Genomic DNA, 23,254 nt, shown 5'->3' on the forward strand with positions numbered 1-23,254 from the left:
GTTCTACGTTGCAGAAATCAAACAGCCTCTACACAAGAGTACGGTCCAGCACAGGCGACAGAGGACAATGTATTTCTCTGAACTCTAGAGGGCCAAGCCATTTTTCTGGACTGGCCCGATGACTGACTTTGACTTATTAGTAACAGTTCCCCAAAACAAGACTAATGTTCCACCCACATTATCACGTGTCAGTCAGTGGGAGAGGATGAATTTTGCAATGTTTAAATCACACAAAGAGAATTGTCAAAGGTCTTAACTGCTGCTTGCAAAGGTTGACATGGAGATTTTCTTTAAAAAAAACCCACAAAAACATTTTTTCACAGTTATTTTTAAGAAGGCAGAGATCTGCTGCTTTGAAAAAAAAAAAGCTGAATTTAAGAGATTCTGACTCTTGGAAAAAGAAATGCAGGGAGTCATGAATTAAATGCGAGAGTCAGCATTTTAACGACACTGCTTCAATTCATTTACAATGTGCGGCAGTAACACAATGAAAGATGCGTGGCTGTCTCAACATTATGAACGTCTGTTTGCAGCATCTTTGCGTGTATATTCATCCATCTATCCGAATTGCAGGTGTTGAATTTCAGCTCCCCTTTGTAATCCTTCAAAGCCTCATTAGTCTTAGATGCTGAAGCCAAATGTGATGTGACATTTTAATAATCACCGGAGAGTGCAGTGTAGGTGTGCCAAAAGGATTAATGTTACACATAGCTGAGAAGAGTTACACATAAGTGAAGAATGCACTGAGTGGGGATCAACTCTTTAAAGCTCAGGGGCTTTTTGAAATTGGTAGACACCCACCTACAGTATGCTCAGGTTATGTAATTTACCATGAAACATACTGTATAACCATGCATCGGGGCAGATATGAATCCTTTCAAACAACTGAACACATTTACAGAGAACCAAACATTTTCTAAGTGATTGGTGACAAACTTGGATCCCTGTGAATGTACATCCAACATTCACAATGTCTAAACTCTGCTTTGGTCTCTAAATGCTCCACTGAAATGAATGAGGTATATTCAGCCAAGGGTCCCAAGGTTAGAGGGGCGGCGCCACTAGATGATTTAGTTCCCAACACAATCACCTCAGTCTTTGAAATGTTAAAATGTAAGAAGTTAAGACCCATTGAGGCCTCAATGGCCCTAAACATTCCAGTAATAAACTGACCGAAAAGCCATCTTTCTTGTTGAGGGGAACATAGATCTGACAGTCATCAGCATAGCAGTGAAACAAAATGCCATGTCTTGGGGCAGCAAATACAAAGAAAAGAGGATAGGGCCTAAAATAGAGCCCTCTGGAACCCCACAGGACAGGGGAGCAGAAGAGGACTGGAAGTCTCCAAGTTGAACACAAAATATTCTATCCTTTACATAGGCCCTGAACCAATTCAGAGCTGGGCCCTTTATACCGACCCAGTGTTCTAAGCAGGAGATTAAAATATCATGGCCCACTGTGCCAAACACAGCAGTTAAATCAGGCAGTACTGGGACAACTCAGTCCCCAGAATCAGAGGGTAGAAAAATGTCATTAAAAACATGCAAAAGAGCTGACTCAGTACTGGGTTTCACTTTAAAACCAGTTTGGAACGTCTGAAATGGGTTGAGCTCATTTTATAAATGCTATTACCTAACTATAAACAATTTTCTCTAAAATCTTTGATTAAAAAAAAAAGGGAATCTGGAGAACATGTGGATCTAGCCCAGGTGAGAGGTTGAACTTTGGCATGTTTAAAAGTTTTGGGGACCACCCCAGAAGTTAGACTGCCATTAATAATGGTGAGAACAGATGGTCCTGAAGTAAGAAAAACCTCTTTAAAAAGTCCAGGAGGAAAGAGCATCACACGGTGAACCCGAGGGCTTCAAACGACCAGCAATCTCCTGAACCTGAGACAAGGTGATGAAGGACAGCAGAGCATAAGGGAGGGACTGATGGGTCAAAGGCAGGAGGCACGATTTGGGCCCTGGCCATAGAGACCTGTTCACAAGTTTCAAAGGACTCAAAAGAGAGGAGTCTGAGGAGCATTAAGAGTTTTGTCAATCAACTGAAACCACACACGGGTTTGTGACGGTAAGAACTAACACAATTAGCACAGTGTTTCCTTTTAGCTTCTTTAAGTGTAGACTGGTAAAGATCCCAACAGTGTCTCAACATTTGAAAACACACTTGCCGTCATTGTCCGAGCGACTTTTGTTTGAAGTGCTGCTCTACCAAAGCGTAAAATGTAGACGCCCTGCTGCTGCATAACGCTGAGAACTGATCTAATCCAAGCGCTGCTACGTTTAAATGAAACGATCTCATGCTATATTGAGAGGAAAATAAAAGAGGCCCATTCTTACCAGATGAATAAATTGCCTTATATTATTAAACACATATATTTTTCCGTCTCTATTTCCTCACAGGTGACCAACCGCAGCCTAGTTTTCAGAGTTCATCTCCCTCTAAATGAATTAAGCTTTCTTTTCCTATCCTAATTGAAATGAATCCTCCAAGGCTGACTTTTTTTTCACGGAGAAGCACCAGATGTTAATTTAAAAACCAGTCTGTAGAAGGTTGAAAGAGGGAGGGCGACGAGTCCCTGAGAGATTTGAGAGGCAGGTTCTCACTTGCTGTGTGTTTGTGTGTGTTTACGCGAATTCCTACATTTGCCAAAGTTCGATTAATGTTTAAATTGTACTATAATTTAAATTTCAATAACGCAGCAACTCTTTTAACTTTAAATATCCCTCAACACAAAATCAAAATGTCATCGATTCATTTAATGACAAATCATTGTGTAATAACATAATAACAACACATTGTAATTCACCTGATTATCATTATTTTTCCTCTTTCTCCTACATCAATCGTATCCAACAGCACTTTTTAGCTCTTTCAGAGCAGAAATGTGAGTCTGCACGTGTTTGTGCAGGTGGGGTGAGATCTTTCAGTACCAACAGAATGGATTCTCCCCATGTGACAAAATGCTTAATGCCTGTTTCCCTCCAGGACCATATGCACAGATGATCTACAAGTTGGCATTCATCTCACACACACACACACACACACACACACACACACACACACGTGTGGGTTGTCTCAATTCCAAACACCCTCACTGTGTCCAGCCATGGGTACTTGTGTCCAAAATGGCTCCTGTAAGTCCACACATGTGGCCTTGGACGGTTTGTCGCACTATTTGTGTGTCTACCAAAATCTTACTAGGGTCAGTTCGGGCCTGGTGTCAATTCATACTGAATCACAAATTCATGAGCAATGACCACACTCGTATCTTATATGATAAAATGTATGAGTAGCAACTGCCGAATAAGAACTGTGATGGATGATGGAACGCGTTGACGCCTGGAGTGAGGAGCCGTTGTTGGGTGGAATAACAGCTGCACTGTGGGACAATGGGCCGTGATAACTGCAGTTTGGGGACGGCTTTGGACAGGCCCTGCTGTTACTCCATGTGCAGCAGCCCTGTGAAGACAATAAAATCAAAATGATCGTGGTCGGAGGGCAGTTATGGACGATAGAACGAAAGCGCAGTGTCCTGCTCTTTTTGGCTTTATCTCATCTCTGGACACATGTACATATGAAAAGGTTTGACACGGACTCCTGAAAAATTAAATATCTACATATCTAAAGGTAGGGACTCACCTGCACCACAGGTGATTCTGTACACCTCTACTTCACTCGAACCACCGAACTTTCAATTGAGCAGCTGATAATACACCGGAAAGTGTGACAGACTCACTTCTCTCATTCTCCTTCTGAAGTCCACTATACACACTGGCCATATTCCCCCTCCTCCCCTCGTCCCTAGCAGAGCCAGCATCCAGGCAGTCTGACGCCTGGAGAGGTTGGCATGACGTGTGCAGCACATAAAGCTGCACAGATAATTGCTTCTTGTGTAGTTTTCTCTGCTGTTGTCTACAATGAAGTGCACAGTCTGAGGGCCCTAGATGTTGGCAATTCAAAAACAACACACAGATTTCAGTTTACCACATCCTGCTTATTGGAAAGTGTTGCTTGACAAGCCCATAATCATTAGTATTAGAATGAATATCCTCTCATTTTCTACCTTCCTCCTGTTTTACGCTATTTTACAATCGTGTCACCCACTTTCCTTTTTTCTTTTCCTTCTTCTCCAACCTGCTCGCCTAATCTCTCAGTGTTTGTATAGTCGGAGCTGTTACTAAATTGACTAATTTTTCAGGAGAAATGTGTCGCCTGTGCCTGTGCAAGTGCTCATGCAGCCGGCAGGTTGCATGAGCAACTTTAGCGCATAATGAAGAGCTTAAAGAGTCGACTAATCCAGTGCAGTTACAATAAATCCTTTCCTTTTCCTGTTTCATCACTGTTGCTTTGGAACAGAACATTCAAACGGTGTGAAGCTGCAGAATTCCTCAAAGTATGAATGCATGAGTTAATTCTTCTAAATTTTGATTTGAACATGTTTAGGTTTGAAATGGACAGAAAGAGAAATCGAATTAGTAAGATTTGGAGGGAGTTCAATGGTTCATACATACAAAATAAAAATATTCACCTGAGATTTAGACACACACACACACACACACACACACACTCACACTCGCTGTGAGGGGTGAGGTGCTTCATTAGTCCTGGTTAATAAAGTGAAAAGGATATTCATTAGTGCTGATGAGCCAGCTGGCTGATGACAGAACTGACTGACAGGAGGTCAGAGAGGAGGAGGAAGAGGAGGAAGAGGCGCAGGGATGATAAGAGAGACAGTGGTGGGAGGAGAGGAGAAAGAAAACACACAAGGACTGGTTTCTATATAGAGCACTTAAAGGACACGTGGTTCAACAAAAAGCAAGAACCAGGAGTGATGAGACGAGGTAAAGCCACACAGGAAGAAGCTAAGGGAGTAGAGACGAATGAGGTAAATGGCCAAAGTAATATGAAGAAAGTGCAAAAGAAACAAAAGATTCAGGCGTAGCAATAAAAAGAGGAAGAAAGAAAAGATTTGGAGGAGCCAAAGGAAAGAGGGGAAGGAGACACACACATGACTGAAGGTATTCCCGAATTAAAGTATAGCATTTATATTATGACACTTTTATGCAAAAACAGACAGGAGGAACATGGGCTGCACCAAAAGGGAACCTGGGGTTCAGACCCAAAGCAACCAGGTTTAACCTTTATGAACAATTAAAGAATTACCAACATACCAGGAGTGGGGTTCGAACCCACGAGGGCTTGTGCCCATTGGATCTTAAGTCCAACGCCTTAACCACTCGGCCATCCTGGTTCACACCAGGAGGGGAAGGAGAAACAGAACAAACGTAGGACAACAGCCGTCTGAAGAGAGAAAGAAGGTGGAGTTGAAGTAAGATGGAGATGGACAATCAAATCAGGGAGGTGTCCAAGAAACAAGTTACGGCAGTTTTTAAGAGCTCGGCCGAGCAGGATGAACCGTTTTTTTAAATTTTACCTGGAGTTTCTGAATTAGCCAAGAAGCAAATTCATCTGAACCTGGTTTGTCTTGGCTCATTCAACCAGGTGTTTGGCTGACGTATGTAATTATTCCATGACTTGATTACTGGATTCACAGTCACAAATGTACAATTTTGCAACGCAGGTTTAGTCTTTCCCCTGACGTGAAGGTTATGATGCTTCAAACCTAAGTCCTTTTCATTATTATTATTATTATTATTATCATTAGCTTAACAGGGACAGGTATGATGGGGATTTAAGCCACTTTTTCTAAACCTACGCTGTTTCTAATCATTGTGCTCAATCCCAGCGGTTTTATATTACAGAAGAGGTTTAGGGTCATTACAGTAGTTTCTAGTATCAACACGACATCAAAATTTCATTTTCTTTAATTTTTTTTTTTGTTGCTTGTGAAAGAACATATTTATTCACATCAACATTAAAAGCTAAGCACTAAAAGCTAATCTGGGCATTAACAGGCAAAGATGGATCCTAGCTGCTGCGTCATGCTGCCACGTCTTTATGTTTCCTTTGAATTTAACTCTAAAAATGAGGCTGGTAAATGTTTTTTGCATTTGCCCCCGACAGACCCGTCCTCTTATTACAGGGACACGTGGGAAAGCAAACAGGGACATGTTTCCACACATGCTCACTAACCATGATGCTGACAACACACGCATCCTCAGTGCATCCTGGAGACAGTGCAGACGTGTGGATGGAGATAGAATAAAGTGGCCGTACGTTTTTTTATTTTTTTTTCTGCTAACATTTAGCAAAATGATCATTTAAATGTAAACGTGCAAAAAAAAAAAAAAAAAAAAAAAGCTACATTACGAAGTGAACAAAGGGACATGTTTTTATCATTGTCCTTCAGGGGTCACATTGTCCTGACGGCCCAGACACATAAGAGACAGAAACAAGTCCACGTGTGTGTGTGTGTGTGTGTGTGTGTGTGTCATTGACGATGACAGTGTGTCCTTTCACATCCAGACAGGATACAGTCGGGCCAAAGTCACCTCCTAATGACAAACAGCTTTCAGACAGCCCTGTGTGTGTGTGTGTGTGTGTGTGTGTCTGAGTGTGTATGTGTGCATTTGTGTGACTCTCTTTGTGTACTAAAGCCCTCATACACAAACATTGCGATGCACAGACTGGCATCTCTGAGGTTTCGGTGGGAGTTAAACTAGGAAACACAATCACGATAAAGAAAATGAAAGCAAATATTATAAAACCCAGTTTGCAGCTGCGGCGGCATAGCGTCAAATATTGACTCGTACAAATCTTTACTGGGACTTCAGACCTAGACATAGGAGGAAGTAGGGAAATTTCCTGCGAGTGTAAATTCCTCCATGTGAGTGCTGAAGTGATTTGCTGCATACACTCGCTCCCCCCCTCCCTCTCTCTGCCTCTCCAGCGCAGTTTATGGCCTCTGTTCCTCTGTCTTTGTTTTGATCTGTGGAGTGAGTTTATCCATATTTAATGATCATCCTAATGAAGCTCTCACCTCGTGTTTGCCTGCTCTTCATTTTCCTCACCTCCCTCCTGAGCACAGACACTTTGTCTAACAAAAAAAGAAAAGGAAAAAAAATCATCAGGTATACGTTTGTGTGGGAGTTGGTTTTTGCATTTGTGTGGATTTGTGTGTGCTTGCAAATCTGTGTGTGTGTGCTCATGTGGCAATTTGGGAAAAGGCCCATTAGTCCAGGCTAAATGACTGAAGGCCCCCACGGTTCCTTTTGAGATGCCCAGCTAGAATGATGGGTCTCTGGCTCAGATAAAGGGGTCCTTCAGGCAAAAGGCTGGATGACAATGATGCATTACCATGGCAAAGCCCCCCCCCCCCCCACAGACACACATCAAATGCACACTCTGTCTCACTAGGTCACTGTCTTGCTTGTTTACACACACTAGATTTTGCTCAGTTCCTCACTCACGTTCTCTCTCTCACACACACACACACACACACACTGGCCCTTCACTAGCCCTCATCCATTATTTAACATGGAAAACTCCCATTGAGCAGCATGGAGCTATGGGGCCAGAGTCAGTGGGAATGAATGGTCTAATTAGCTCGGGAAAGAAAAGGACGGCAGAGAGAGGGAGCAGCTCAGAGAGAAGAATAGGAAGAAAGAGCAAAGTACGATAGACACTGGTTTGGAAGCAAAGGAAGAAGAAATGGAAAGACATGAATGGCTCAAACTATCTGGGAGGTTTTAGAAAACGAAAAGATGAAGGCAAATATAATAATTAATGAGAGTAAAGGAAAGTAAATACGTTTGAGGAGAATTATTAAGGCTACAAAACAACACATTTTACTGTGTGTCTGACTCCTCCCTCTCTAATTGTGCGACTGTGGCGCTGGAAGGTAGAGCGGCTGTCTACCCATCCTGCAGTCGTTGGTTTGATCCCCGGCTCCTCCGGTCACCTGTCAAAGTGAAAAGACACTGAACCCCAACTTAGTTGCTCCCGGTGAGTGTTGGCCAGCGTCATAGCAGCTCCCCCATCGGTGTGTGAGTGTGAATGAGAAGCAGTGTAAAGCGCTTTGAGTGCCAATAGGTAGAAAAGTGCTGTATAAGTGCCGACCATTTACCATATAAATGTCTTTTTTTATCCTTTGTGGAAGTCGCTCTTTGAGGCAGTCTGAGCTGTCTTGATGACTCCTGCATGCTGACAACAGAGTCTGCATATCATAGCTGGCCTACTAGCCAGTCGGATACCAACTACTAGACTACCTGATGTCAATACAAACGAGTGGACCGACGGACAGTTCTTCCTGCAGCTGTGTAATGACTGTGTGTGTCAGTAGCCTTAGAAGACAAATGTGCAGGTTTTTTTGTGTTTGTACTAAGAATGAGTATAAACTCAATGTTCTGAAATTTATGGTTTACAGCGTGTGTCTTTGTCGAGTGGCCAACAGTTTGAATGTCAAAATAACTTCAGTCAAAGTGACTGTAATTTTATTAATTTTATTCCAAATTCCTAGATCTGTTATGCAGGAGAGAATGACTCAACAGAATAGCTAAACGCAGCTCTTCTGTGCGGTGCTGTAGCCTCAAAATAGATTTTCACCGGCATATTTCTAAACTTCATGGAGACTTTTCACAGGTTGGCTCAAATGTGAGGCTTTTATGAATACGTGCGCATGCTGTCACAGTATTCATTGGGAAAGCTGATAATTAACAGAGGTCATAGGTCACTGTGAAACACAAGGAGTGTGTGTGTGTGTGTTTGTGTGAATAATCTACAGACCCATGAATAATAAATAGCCAGAACAGATACATGGCAGAAGAGGAGATGTTAGGTTTCTATGCATTTGCCTTTACATGCACAGCGTGTTGGAAAGGCAGAGGAGAAAGCGACGGTTGTGATCCTTCGTCCTTTTCCAAAATCTGACATCAAGCAGATATTAAATGAGGGAATATCTTTTATTATGAAACCACCCTCTCTCTTCCTCTCTCACACACACACTAACACACACAACCTGGTAATATCCCTGTAATATCTGGTGTTTGGGGATCAGAGACTTTAAGAAGCCTGCACAAGAAGAAGTGAGAGTTAGACTTAATATAATATAGCTCTCAGCAAAATGACTCCCAGGGTAAAGTGCTGGTATATAAAGTTTACCCTGCGCTGCTTCATCACCTAAAATAAAAATATTTGATTTGTGTTATAATCAAACATCTGTAGAGACAAACTCAAAACGACAAAGAGTTTTAGGTTGAAAGTGGAACTAGGAATTAAAACTAATTGAAATTATCATAAAGCTGCTGCGTAATTTGCCTCATTAAAGAGAAATCAAGACCAGACCCTCAGACCCACATGTATGTGCACAAAGACACTTCTTGATACTTGACATATTGTTAATTAAGTTCTTCATCAGCAATACATTCACGCCAAGTGCAAAGCTAGAAGGTTATGATTGTACAACTAGTGTCATAGAACATAGTTAAACACTGGAAGAAGAGGCAAGATATCAGTGTAAAAACACATCCAGAGCCATTAATCAGGAAATGGACCTTAGAAAGGAAAAGGATCCAATTTCTTCTGATTATTAAAGCCAGTCCTTTGCCAAAAGACATACTGCGTATAGCCATGGTGACGACTTCAAAATACCTTTTTTTTTTAAGACCACAATGAGGGATCATTTATTTATCCCTGCATTCTATCCTTTTTAATACAGAAAAACATACTATAATACCGAGAGGAATAGTAGTTCACGATTTTTTGGATTATGCACCTCTTACTTCTGAGACGGTTTTTATTTCATACACAACAGTTTCGAGCAAATCCTCCTGCCTCCCCTGGCAACATCACACTACAAAATAAAACATCCATTTTAGATCTAATAGAAGATTTGGCTTCGGAAAATAATTATTGTTCAGAGCCGCCGACCTCCCTGCGAGTTTCAAAACCCTCACAAAACACAGTTGGAATCTGCATTATTTCATTCCCCCCCCCCCATTATCTACAGTAAACAGCCATGGATACACACAAACCAGTCAGACAAAGTTAGCTTGGCATTAATTTCAACTTTATATTTTCTCCCTGAAATATTGTCATCCAATAAACAACTTCAGGGATGTTGACTTGAAGCCAAGAGGAGTTCAGTAGCTTCGTACGGTCTAGCTGCAGAGTCTTCCTTGGCAGGAGGAAAACTTGTTTTGTTCTGCTTCCTGCTTCCTTTAGAAGTAATGGATGCCTACAAAAAAACTCCATGCACCTGATGGAGGAAATAATTGAAAATGGAACATGCAGTGTAGTCTCCCTCGCTCATTTAAATATTAATTCACTTTGAATTTACTTCTCTCCTCCTGATGTCATTTAGGGCTGTTTAGGAAACATATTTGATTAGTCTGATAGTGGCTCTGGATCTGCAGGTCGTATGCAGCGTTTATTAACATCATGAATTAATGAATGTACAGCTCAAGTTACTGTAAGTCTGACTGACAGTGCTTCTGGATAATATTTATACATTGTTGTGGTGAAACATTAGAGACATCGCTTGATGATAACATGCTACGAAATGCTGTAAAATATACTGTGGATACAGAAGATTTGAACTTTAATTTTACTAGAAAGAAAGAATTGTCTTACAAGAAATCAACTGGATGTTAACTTTCAACAAAGACGAGGAACCTCGAAAAATATCCATTACGTTCTCATCTCGCAGCATCAGATAATGACGATTCCCAAGGCGTCAAATTGCGCCCGATTTTTTAAGTCCATCAGGCGTCTGACAGTGACGTCACAGCGACCCTTTCAAAAATTGAAGCATCGAGATTTCCATTGTATTTAACTGAAAGCTCAGCGCGTTGATCACTGATGCAAACGGGTACCGTTCGCGTCAGCATGTAAAGCAAAAGGACTGGACAGAGCGGCACTTTCAGACGCCTCGGGAATGAGTTAAGCTAAGCTTATAATGGTAGCTACGAAACTACCAGAGCTCATGACGCAGGGACAACATGCTGACGATCTGAGCACGGTGCCTGCTGTCACTGCATTGATCTCAGCCAGTTTTCCAGCCAAAATTGAAAAGAACTCATGCAGAAATATCAGAAGGGCAATTAATGCGACAGATATTACCGTCAAATTAAAACAACAGGCGTCTTTTACTTTTTCTTATCCCCTACTGCTGCTTCCTCCATCTTTTGTCTTGTCATTCTCACTTCTGTTTTCCAACTTGTTTTATTTCCTCTGGGTTGGTGTGTGTCATTTCAATTAAGATAGCGAGTAATTAAATCTTTGTAATGACAATTAACTGTCTGAGCCTGTGCACGCATCAGCGCACACGGGCACCGTGCGTGTTGTTGCCACCGTTTTTTGTGTTGTTGTGGTTCTACGCCTCAACCCTCAATTATTTAACAGCTGCATGTTTCTTCCGCATATCGATTTAAATTGTCTATGGCGAACAGTTAATGGCAACACTGTCATCATAGGATACATAATTAGAAAGGACTAATGGTAATGGAGTCCTTGTGCCAGGTAGTAGCATAAAAAGCCGTCTTTGTTGGTGCATGCGGAAAATCAACATGCTGTGTTGTAGGCAGAGTCAAAAGATTTCCATCTAAAAGCCAGGTTCTCCTCTTTTGGATGCTCGGTGGAGGGTGAGACGAGAAAATCAATATAAATCTTGTTTATCTCCTGATGGGGTCTATCTTTGCTCTGTCTAAGGTGATTCTCGGACTTGTAGTTCGTTAGCTCTGGCCCGAGTCGGTGGAAAGGTTACGGAACTTGGCCTGTTTTCAGCTTTTCCCTCAAACACAGCAACAATGCATTACTTGAAGTCACTTGAGAATGATCCAGTGCGCTCATTGGTAAAACGGATGCGGGGCAGGAACACAAACGTGAAGACAGGAGGCAGATCCCGTTCTGTTCACCAATGAGTGAAAAAAAAAAATACTACCCAACTTTTACAGTGTCTCATTATCTTATCACGCAAGTTCTCATTTCTCTGAAATATCTGCATCCTTTAAAACATACATATACATAAAATTACAGGACACTGAGTGGACGTATTGGAGACGTGATGGAGACGTACTGACTCACAGTTTGTTGTCTGGGATGTGAGGTTCAATTCTTACCTCACAGAAACACAAAGAGATGGTACAACAAGGACAAGTACACAGATGAGTTATTCCAAATATGGAGAAAACGGGGAGATGTTTCAATGAAGTGTAATCACATGAAAAAAAAAAAAAAAAAAAGAGTTCTGCCTGATCGAAGGTAAACGTGTCTGCATATTATGAATTTGCAGAAGTTTTTTACTTTTTACTTTCACGTTCATGGTAATTTTTCTTGTTTCACCTTCTTGGTTGATTGGAGCAAGGGATGATGGGTAGTGGCGCACAAAGACTTCTGGGTAATGTGCCAGTGCTTCAGTCCCACTGACTCTACAGTCACGCTCTCTCTCTGTATCTGGCTCCTAGATAACTCCATCAGCACAGTTGGCATCGAGTCAGCGTGTCTCTCTCTCTCTCTGCTTTTCCATCATTTTTCTGTACGTCTTTCTCTCTGTGTCTTGGTCCCTTTGTCCTCCCTGGGGGTTCAGAATGAGACATGGGCAGAAGGAGCGAACAATCCCCCACAGGGCTGCTCATGCCAACGTGGCTTCGTATGCACAAGATTAGCTATAAGCCAAGTGTGTGTTAGTTATGGTGCATGTATGAGTGTTCACAAGTTTCTCCCGATTCAGAAAACCGAATACGTGGGTATGTGTTTTCCTCTAGAGGTTGCATGATTGTAAATGCATCATTAAAATGAATGTACTTAGTCGCACGTGTGTGTGAATCAGTTTACAGCTATGGGTGTGTGCCTTGCACCGGTAGCGTGTTTGGAGGATGTAGTAGCTCCGTTCTTCAGAAACAATGTTCTCTTTATGCTAGTATTACATGGTAAATCAAGTATTCTGGACTGAATCTCCTTAAACGTCTCGTCTGACTCACCTGAACACACGTCATTTTCCAAATGTACTGTATTGTGCACAATCGCCGGACAGATGCTAAAACCAACACCGAATCTGCCCCACTCACTTTCGGTCCCCTGTCAGCTTGCAGCCTGGTTTAGCTTGTTGGTCTTTGTCATACACCTCCACTGTTGTCTAAAAATACACCCTTGGATGTAATATTTCTTGCTAACACATGGTTGATATGTTTTTAACAAGCTTTTTCTCTAACGAGCGCGTTGGCATATTCTTGTACCGTAGACGGACAACAGAGCCCGAAACGTCCTGCGGAGTCATGGCCGTCCGGCATCTACGTTGTGTGTGTGGAGCTGCGTTTGTGTGTTGGTGAGAGTGTTCATAACGCTGATGGAGCTCTGAGTTCCAGGCCCTGAGGCTGCGTAGTATAATTAAACCTCAGAGTTGAAGAGGAGTCATATTAGTTGCAGACGTGGTGAAGCACCTCATCAAGGGCCGTCTCATTAAATCTCTTCAACACATATTTCACTTGAAAAATTGTAAAGTGCCTCCTACATCCTGTAAACATACAGGTTTACATAGGTTGGACAAGGCCAGACTCCCTGAAGTGTTATTGTGTTGCAATGCATCATTTAGAGCCATTTCATGACCACAGAGCAGCTGACAGCTGTCCGTCAAATCCTCGAGACGTGTTGACATGACAGACACTTGTGTTTATTGGCTGCTCGTACCCAATGTGGAAGAATTCAGTCGTAGATTTTAGTTGGTGTTGCCCATAATAAAATGGTTCAGATTGGTTTCATTTTAAGCATAGTTGATATTTGAGTTGATACTTCAGATCTTTGGGGCGGAGAATATTTTGACGTATCACAACAGGTATAAACTTTTATTTTATTTTTTTTTTGATTTTGCAATTTTGTCCTTCCTCTGTCAGTTACACTGTAGCAATCCACACATGTATGAGTAGACATGTGTATGTGCACTTACATACATTTATACTGCTACAAATGTCAGTGGGGAATCATGCCGACAGGCAGCACTTCAATGGCCTCTAAATGTCTTTAAAATGCAAAATGAATGAACAGATTAATCCTATCTGGAGAAACGAACAGTTACTCAGTGTGCTGTCACTCATACGTTATTCAGTGAAAACTCTGAATTATGAAAACGTTAACCACTACATTGTGATTGCTCAGTTCACATATGGCAATAATTACTTCACCCCCACTGAAGGTTGTTCATTTTTTTTTCTTTATGGGCACAGTACAATGTATTCCACTGATTATATTAATTTGTCTTTTTTTTTTTTTATATAACTCAGCTGTAGCTGTTTGCGTTCTACTGTAGCTCCTTTGCTTTAAATGAGATATTCTTGAATTTTAATGCACATGAGTTCAACCACTGCTTCAACAGCTTGCAGCCAGTACAGACAGGAAACAAATCTGTGAAATTTGTGACTGATTTACAGAAAGCTGCAAATAAAATGCAGTAAAAAGTATTAATCACTTTTCCATCTATATTAATTTATATCTTTTCCATTGACTTATGTAATATTATAATAAATTCTAAAGAGGAACAGTATCTAGAACAAATATAAACAGCTTCATCATATTTTTCTAATTTGTCTTAGGTGTTATTTAGGGTAATCATAACTGCCCCCCCCCCCCCCTCTCCTTCAGCCCAATATGGTATAGCCTAATGTCCCCCTGCTATAAAGAGCTTTGAAACCTCCCACTTCCTGTTTGACAGCCTGGCCCTGTTCCTATTGGTGGCTGGAGTGGAGCAACGCAAACATTTGGTAAGTTTCACTCTGAGAATTGCTTTTAATGTAATAACAATGACTACGTGTGACGCCCTGGGCCAAGCGTGGCAGAGTATAGCAGAGCAGGTACAGCAATGAGCAGAGTGAAGCAGAGTTAATTGGTTCCCAGTCATAGCATAAACTGCATATTGTAGCATAAATTAGCCTTTTTTAACATTCACTTGCACTAGGATGGACGAGCCACTGACTCCGGAAGATTTTGGGAGAATAACATTTGAAAGTTTGGTTGTGTTTAGCCGTGTCTCTGTGGTTGAAAAGCTGTGGGCCGCAAACACCAACACAGGTGTTTTGTGGGCGGGGCCACAGCCTCCAGATAAAGGAGTCATTTTGTGCTGTTTTTCTATTTCCACTTGTACGAGTTCTGTGAGCTGAGCACATGTAGAAGAAATCGCACAATATATTTCAGGGAGCCTTTATGCCACTGTTGATGCCTTACTAATAAAATACTTTGGCCCAAATGACTATCAGCAGTTAGTTAAGTGGCAATTTCCATCACACAGGCCATTTACTGTACACTGTAGCATATCAGCTCTTTCATTCAAATCATAATTACAGCACAGAATTCTGAGTAGAAACACAGCTTTTCCTTCAGCGTTTCACAGTACAGGCAAATGTAGATGTGCTCTTCAAAATCAGGTATGCAACTTAACAACATGAGGCGTTTTGGCGCGTTCTAAATCAGAACTCGCGACGCACCGAGCGCCACAGTTCCCGCTCCCAATTTCACTCTTCTAATTACATGGCTTTGGATTACGCAGCCGCTACACGGTGTGTGCTTTTGGGAGCGACGCTGGGTTACAGCGTTGGGTTTTCGCCGGGGAGGGGGAGGGGGAGGGTGGGGGTGCAGAAAATGCAGGCTGGTTCTGGCTGAGAGTGGAAATCCAGTGTGGTTTACCTCTATCTCCACTCGTGCAGGGCTCCGTCTTTCTCTGCCTGGCTGTGTTGTTTTCTTCCGGGGATTTTCAGGTCTCTAACTCTGCCATCCAAATCCATAGTGTTTGCTATATACTCTGGTCCAATCCTCCCATATCTCCTCTCCTCTTCACCTTCTCCTGCCTCGCGCTTCTCATTTTCTAAAGTTTTACTCTGCTTCCCTTTTTCAACCCCCCTCTCCTTCCTCCCCAAATCTCTTATTATTGTGTCTCGTGTCCTATCTAATCCTGTTTGTACCATTCTCCTGCTCTCCCTCCCCATTGTTTCTCTCTTACCTGATCACATCCCCGCCCCCCCGCAAGCTTCTCTCATGCTTTTCCATTCCTGCTTTCTTTGTCGCATCATTTTCCTTTTCCTTTTCATTCTGTTTTTTCCTAATCCAAGTTTCCTCCCCTACCTGATCTAATCTCCTCTTCTCTCACTTCCTCTTTTTCTCTTATCATCCCATCATCATTTCCCCATCTGCTCCCTTCCCCTGGCTGCTTTCCTCTCTTCTCCAATTTCCTCTTCCTTACCTCCGTCTACACTCTTCCACCTTCTTACCCGCCTCCCACCCATCTCTTCTTCCTTCCTCCCTCCCAGAACAAATTCTGCTTATCATCTCCTCCAGAATCCGCCTGAGCCATTCCCTCTCCGACTTTCCTAACTCACTGATACCAGCCAGTCATTTTACATTTCATCGCCACCTTATTTAGAGCACATTTAACAATTTCATGCTGAGGAGATTCTCATACACTGGGAGGCAATATGTCCCCCTGTTGCTGGGCTCTAAATATTTCTTTTTATGTGTTTATTAAAACATGAAACGAAAAGGACGCCGGAAGCCTGTTTTTGCTTTCTTCTCCTCTGCTGTCGGAGACGTTTGCTCATTGTGAAGAAAATGTGGGGTTTTGCCAAGTGGGGTGTTGCGATTAAAATTAAAAAGGAGCATTAGCTAGTTGTGATGGAGGAGCAGGGACGAATCAAACAGTGTTATCTGTTTATTACAAGGCCTCATTATGGCTCCAGGCTGGAGTGAGCTTCCACTACCCGCTCAGTCCAACACTTGGAGCCTCTCACAGCGGTGATGCCCCGGCAAACAATGCCAGTCACACGCTTGGAGCTGTGCGACGACTCTGGTCAACCGGTCGAGGGAGAGGATGATGATGTTAACCACAAAGCCAGAGTGTGTTTATGGAGTCTGCACTCCATCAGAAGTGAAAGAAAAGAGAGCAGAAGAGATGGAGAGAGATGGTATTAGGCTTGTGGGTGTTTGTCTGTTTTGAAGGCGAGGGCAGATGCTTCGCTCGCTGCCTTTTCAAAACGGCTTTTTAGCGATTAGCTCCCGCTCGCACCCTGTGGGAGGAAAATCTCAGAGGAGGGAAAGGGATGAGAGGAAATGAGAGAAAGAAGGAAGAGAGAAAACAGTTGGAGAAAGGAGAAAGTGAGTGAAGATTTGTGAGTAAAGATAATGGATGGAAGGGCATGAATATTACTGAAGTGTAGATCCTGCTATGGCAGTAACACACTGCTTGCTCTCATATATGATTTATTCCTTTAGTCCTTGTGTCCTAAACTTCAATTCTTTCATGTTTAGAAAAATGTAACTTGAACTTGAAGTCTTTTACGTTTCTATTTGAGAGAGAACCTGGGCCCCAGCATGTTAAGGAAAATGTTAGTTTGGCATGTGACAGATAAGCTCATCTGACAATCTGATTGGGGTCTAATACAGATCACACAGTCCTTCAAACACAAACACAAAATCTTTAACTGAGACTTTGACTTTTAAAATGTCCAAATTAGACCTTGTATGTCTAAATCTAATGTTTTCAAATCTGCAGATGTGGAGAATGAAAAGAAAGTGGTGTCTAGTGGCCACACTATTTAAAACGAATAAGGGGGCCGAAACCTTAGAACCAGCTCTTCTTCTAATGCTCTCCAGTACGACTCCACCACCCACTATGACCTCAATAATAAACAGAGAGTAGAATTATCACCTCTCCGGCCGTTTTAACACAAGAACTCAGAAATGATAACATTGTAAACGTAGAACTCATGGCAGAGCTGAACCTGGCAGGTCCTGGTACTAGTGAATCAGAATCTTGACCACAAACTACACCACGAATATGAAACAATGCCTCCATGAAAACATTTGTTAAAAATCATCACTAGGGAACAGATACAAGAAAATGTTCATACACAGTACTTTCGATATCCTATCCTGGTCGGACCTAGTTGGTCCTGGTCTGTACCAGTCTGACTCGGTCCTCAAGTGTCTGCTCCAAATATTATAAAGTCTTTAGTCTTAAGACTCGGTCTCTGCCTCATAAAGATTTTTTAAAATATTTAATATTTGTGACCGGTATCACATCTGAGATTGAAATACAGTAACTACAGCTTCACAAACATAGTTTTTTTTTACCGTTGTTTCCTTCTGTCGGCTCTATAGTCCACGTTGTCTTCGCCTTTACGTCTAGGATGTTTGCTGCTTTTTGTCATCTTTTATTCTTTTATGCAGTCAAAGTCTATATTTGTTTGGTATGTGCTACTTTCACACTGACAGGGACTAGAAACCTGTGGTGGTTTCTTTGTGAACTGCCCCAGTCTTTGCATGGTGTGCTCCCAGCTTTAGAGCGCAGGTAAATCCATCATTAAGAAAGGAAGGACCTTGACACATGCTTAAATACAGAGCAGGCTCTTTTTAAAAGCTGAGTGACTGTGTGTTAAGGGGACTCATGAGGGAGGCCACCGAGATACTTACGATTCCTCTGAAGAAGTTACAGGCTTCAGCAGCTGAAATGGAAAAAATGGAAATCAGCAATGCTACAGCTACCTGGGAAAAATCAGAAAGTGTTGGATGACTCCTCAGTTACATAAAAACTGGTGTAAGGGGGTTGATGTAAAGGCTGAAATGGTTTCGTACAATATATTTAGCCAACAGGTGTAACCTGTGCTGCTGCCTCAAGTCCAGCTTTTGGGGGGTATATGTTGCCGACCTTGCAACTGCTGCAATATCGCAACTATTGGGAACACGCAGCAGGATTGTGCTTGTGTGTGTGTGTGTGTGGAAATCTTTGATTTCCAGCATTAAATATTAAATATGTTTAATATTTGATAGGACACCACACCTCTCTGTGTTTTGCATCAGCTCCCACATGAAATTCCTTTTCTCCACTTTGACTGGATCTATTCTTCTCCTTGTTGTCTCGTCCTCCGATTTTAACCCCACTTTTCTTCTGTGTCCTATCACTTTTCATCGACCCATTGCTTTTATCTACCGTCCTCCATTCATTTTGTTTTTCCGCGGATGCATTTCCTCCGTCTCCGCTCTACCGTTCCTAACAGCTCTTGCATGCATTGCCATGGAGTTTCTTACTACAGCCCGTTCTCCTCCCCGAGGTGTTGAAAAGAACCACTTTTCACAATCCCTTCCGTCGATGATCTTTTCTAACTTATACTTACTCTGCAGTTTTTGTGCCTAACCCTAATCCATGCTGTCTCTTAACGTAACGTTACCCTAAAGTAGTTTTTATTTGTGTATATAAAGTCGTCCCTGTAGCGTCATTGGTGGATGCTCCTGGAGCGTCCAGTAGTCAGTATGATATCCCACAGGACGTGCAAAGTGGCTTAATTGGACGCTTTAGGACGTGTCAATATCTGACGCTGTGAGACAGGAACTTGTTGGATAGTCAGTGAATTGATAGCTTGAGCGCATTTCCTCTAGCATCAAAGTAGATTGGGTTTCTTTGACATTTAGTCGGCATGTTAATGCAACAACAACAGCAAAAAATGTTCCTATACAACTAGACTGCAAAAAACTATTAAGTTTTTGTAGGGAACCTAATTATTAGGTTCAGAAACAACACATTTTTGAATAAATGAAACTGTACTTTCATTAAGGGGAAAGGGAGACGACCACGAGCTGGTATGGGTAGGAGACAGCTGTATAATGCACAGGACTGTCAATCCAATGACCTGGCTTTGCTTTCTGATTCATGAGTCTGGTTGGGCTTAGGCGAGAAAACCGCTGATGTTAGCGTTGGAGCAAGATGGTGGATTTGTGTAAAAGTGACGACCATAAAATGCTTAACAACGCTGTAGTCAAATAAAATGGACTTTGTACTGTAGGATTGTGTATTACAGCAGGAAACAAAACTGGATATTTTACTGCAAGGCTGGATATTTTTGCAGGTAACATGTCATTGGTATCAATGTATCTGCAACTCAGCATTCACATTACATGACAGCGTATTGTCCTTACGTTCACAGGAAACGTAATGTGATTGAAATGATGTTTTCAAAGAAAACGTGATCGCGTTTGCAGTTTATTTTTATATGAATGTACTTTTAGTAGACAGGATTGGTGTATGTTTCCAGTTTGGAAAATGTTTTAGTGGAAACCAAAATGGATTGTATGTGATGTTGACTTGCTTTTAAAGGGAACAAAAGTCTTGGACGTACAGTGTTTGTGCCGCAAGGTCATAGTTGCTACCATATTTAATACCGACTCCTTCCATCCTGCGCACACACACACACACACACACACAACCTCTCATTCACTCCTTATCAACTCTGTTTACAGGTAGCAATAGGCTGCATCAGGCTGTTGTGTTAGATGAAAAGGGGACAGCTGACATGAACAAACCGATATGCAACACACTCAGCAACAGCTGCTGAAAGAGACTGCTACAACTCCTCCTCCTCTATTCCCTGCTTCCCCTCTCATACCTGACCCAGTTGGAGCTGATGTGTAAGGGCTTCACCACAGTGAAAACCAAAGTGAGCAGAATAGGAGGATGATGGGTATCAAAGTAGGTGGTGGTGAGGGGCTGGTGGGGGGGGGGGGGGGGGGGGGGGGGGGGGGGGGGGGTAACAAAGTAATCAAAAGTCTAATCTTGTAATCTCTGGCTCTGGATTTTGATCTTCTTTTCTTTTCATAAGCGAAAAGTAACCCCCTCAGGCTCGATCATGTCCGCGTTCTGTTGTTTGTGAATTTGTTTCAATGAAGATAAAGGCAGAGAAGAAACAGTTTTAGAGGTGAGACCCACATTAATCTTCTCTGCACAGCGAATTTCTTTCTCTGTGTGCAGTTTTGTCTTTCAGTCCTCCACGTCTGTCTACGCTGAGTTAAATTGTTTTTAATATTTTAGAGCAGAGATGTGTAGTCTGTCTCTTTCCCCTTAACGCCTCGCTCCAAAGGAGAGGACAGAAATATGACCAAAGCAAACTAAAGAACGCAAATTCATTATTATGAAAGGACAAGATGCAGAGAGTGAGAAACAATAACTTTGAATCAAAATAATTCAGTATGCATGAAACACGTTACTGTGCTAATCTTTAAAAACAGACCAAGAGGTGCAAAGAATAATTCGAAGCCAAAACTCTTTCAACAACACTAAATCTGTATGTGAAGCAGATTTCTCTCCTCTTCTGCTCTACACACACACACACACACACACACACACACACACACACACACACACACACACACACACACACACATACTGTATTTCATGTTGCAGATAGGGGGCGGCATTGTTACACTGAGCTGTGACTTCCCTGCGCTGGCATGTGCTGAGTGTTGGAAGCCAGCAGAGAGCGGCTGGATGGCACGGAGTCAGCTGAAGCTCACACTGATAAGGGAATACACACACACACACACACACACACACACACACACACACAGCCCAGTGCAGTCGGTTCAGTTAGAATCCACACAAACTGGTTTTAACTGGAGCGGATGGAGAGGAAAGCAGGCGGCGACAGGGATGAGAAGACTAATAGGGAAGAAAGTGAAGACAGAGGAGTATGTGGAGACAGTAAGGAGTGAGACTGTCCACATTCAGGACGAGAGACGGATGAGTAGTTTGTTAAATTAGAAGATGCAGGAAGAGGAAAGAAAAAAATCTGCCCACATTCGATTCCTTCTCTCCTCTCCTTCTTCTTCTCCTCTGCCTCCTTCCCTCCCTTTTGCTTTCATTGTCCTCGTCTCACAGTGTTGGTGGTAGACGTTAATAAGTGTTGTGAGAGACTGCAGCGAGTTATGAGCTTCCAAACCAGCTTACTGAGGACAGCTCGCCATGATCCCTCATGCAAAGAGAGGGAGAAGAAGGAGGAGAAAAACCCTTTTCCCCCCTTTTTCTTTTCTGTTCTGCTTCTGTCTTCATATTCCTGCTCATCTCCATTGCCCTCATCCACTTTCTCACTTTGCATCATTTTTTAATGTATTTCTTTTTCAGACCTGCCTCATTTTTTTCTACCTGGAGTTTTCAGTGTCTCTTTCTCTCTTCATTGTGAGATTATTTTTGTGTTTTCACTCTTTTGCCTTTGTATCGTTCATGTTTTATCTTTCCCTCTAAAATTCAGATTTTTTTTCTCTCCTCCTATTATACACATTGTTGTATAAATGTTTTATATTTCAGAGAGATGAAATTTGATGACATTGACTCCTCTATCCTCTCTATCCATCCCTCCATCAGTAACAGTTGTTATCCCAGACGGTTTGACACATGTCAGCCCGGTCGTCCGGAGTTAAATAAAGCACAAACAGCAGGCTTCTCCCACTGAATCCACACACCGATAATAGGTGACAAGAAAAGTAAGAAGGAGAGATGAGGAGGAGGCGATGGCAAGCAGGATAAGATTAAATATTAGTGGACACGTAGAAACAGACAGAGGTCGGAAAGAGTGCAAAAACAGGAGAAAAAAAAGTGTGTGTTTTTTTGTTTTTTCTTTCACTAAATGACTGATTATAGAAGATAATCTCACAGAGACGTCACTTATGTGCAATTGATGCCAACAGATGAATGGAGGTTGAGGAACAGGTGATTAAGCAGACGTGGAAAAATCGATCATTGCACATGATTGAGATGTCATATGTCAAATACAGTTCATTGGAAAAAGGCAGATTATCAGTCAGCTGTACCTGACTGATTAAATCACTTTTGGAGCGATGAGCACCTTTTTTTTTTTTTTTTTCTGTAAAATTTATTACCTCAGTTGATGTTCTGATGATGGTAGTCGACGGTGCAAACCCTCCAAATGTCATTTGACATCATTCACATCAGTTATCAAACCATTCGGTGCTTCCTACGCACCTGCATTTGTTTTGTTATTCAGATATTTCCTTTAAAAATGGCACATTTGTGTGTAATGAAATGACTCGTGACACAGTTTATTGTGCTCGCGTGCCTAAATCCCTGCACCGCAATAGAATCCAGACGTTCCTCAGTTTAATGATTTCATCAAAAAATGGAAGAAAAGTGATTTTCTTATGCGAAAAGATTGCAAAGGGCAACACGCACAACAAATCAAGTGAGAGAAAGTCCAGGGAGAAATGTGACTATATGCCATCTACACTTTGTGATTGGCAGGTGATCTCCGGTAAATGCAATGCACCAAGGAAACCCCAGCCAAAGAGTAACGAGCACAGTTAGACGCACACATGGAATGCAAGAACACACACCCCTGCACCCTCGAAAAAAAGAAAAAAAGGATCCTGAGGATTATCACTTTAGTGTTTCCAGTGCAGGATCCAGATTTAGTCTCTCTGTGGAGCCAGGCTCATTAAAACATGCCAGTACTGCTGTCATATGAGAAAATACCTGATATAAACCTGAGCCTGTGACCCACTTTATTATATGTGTTACCTGTGGACATGT

At 42.1% G+C, this 23,254-nt stretch overlaps 1 non-coding gene across 1 annotated transcript; it reads right to left on the bottom strand.

Moving 5' to 3' along the window:
* Positions 1-5,174: 5,174 nt before the first annotated feature.
* On the bottom strand, positions 5,175-5,257 carry trnal-uaa (transfer RNA leucine (anticodon UAA)). Its single transcript has one exon. It is a non-coding gene; the product is annotated as a tRNA-Leu (tRNA).
* Positions 5,258-23,254: the final 17,997 nt, after the last annotated feature.

This window comes from Channa argus, chromosome 5 (genome assembly GCF_033026475.1).
Source record: "Channa argus isolate prfri chromosome 5, Channa argus male v1.0, whole genome shotgun sequence".
NCBI classification, from domain to species: Eukaryota; Metazoa; Chordata; class Actinopteri; order Anabantiformes; family Channidae; genus Channa; species Channa argus.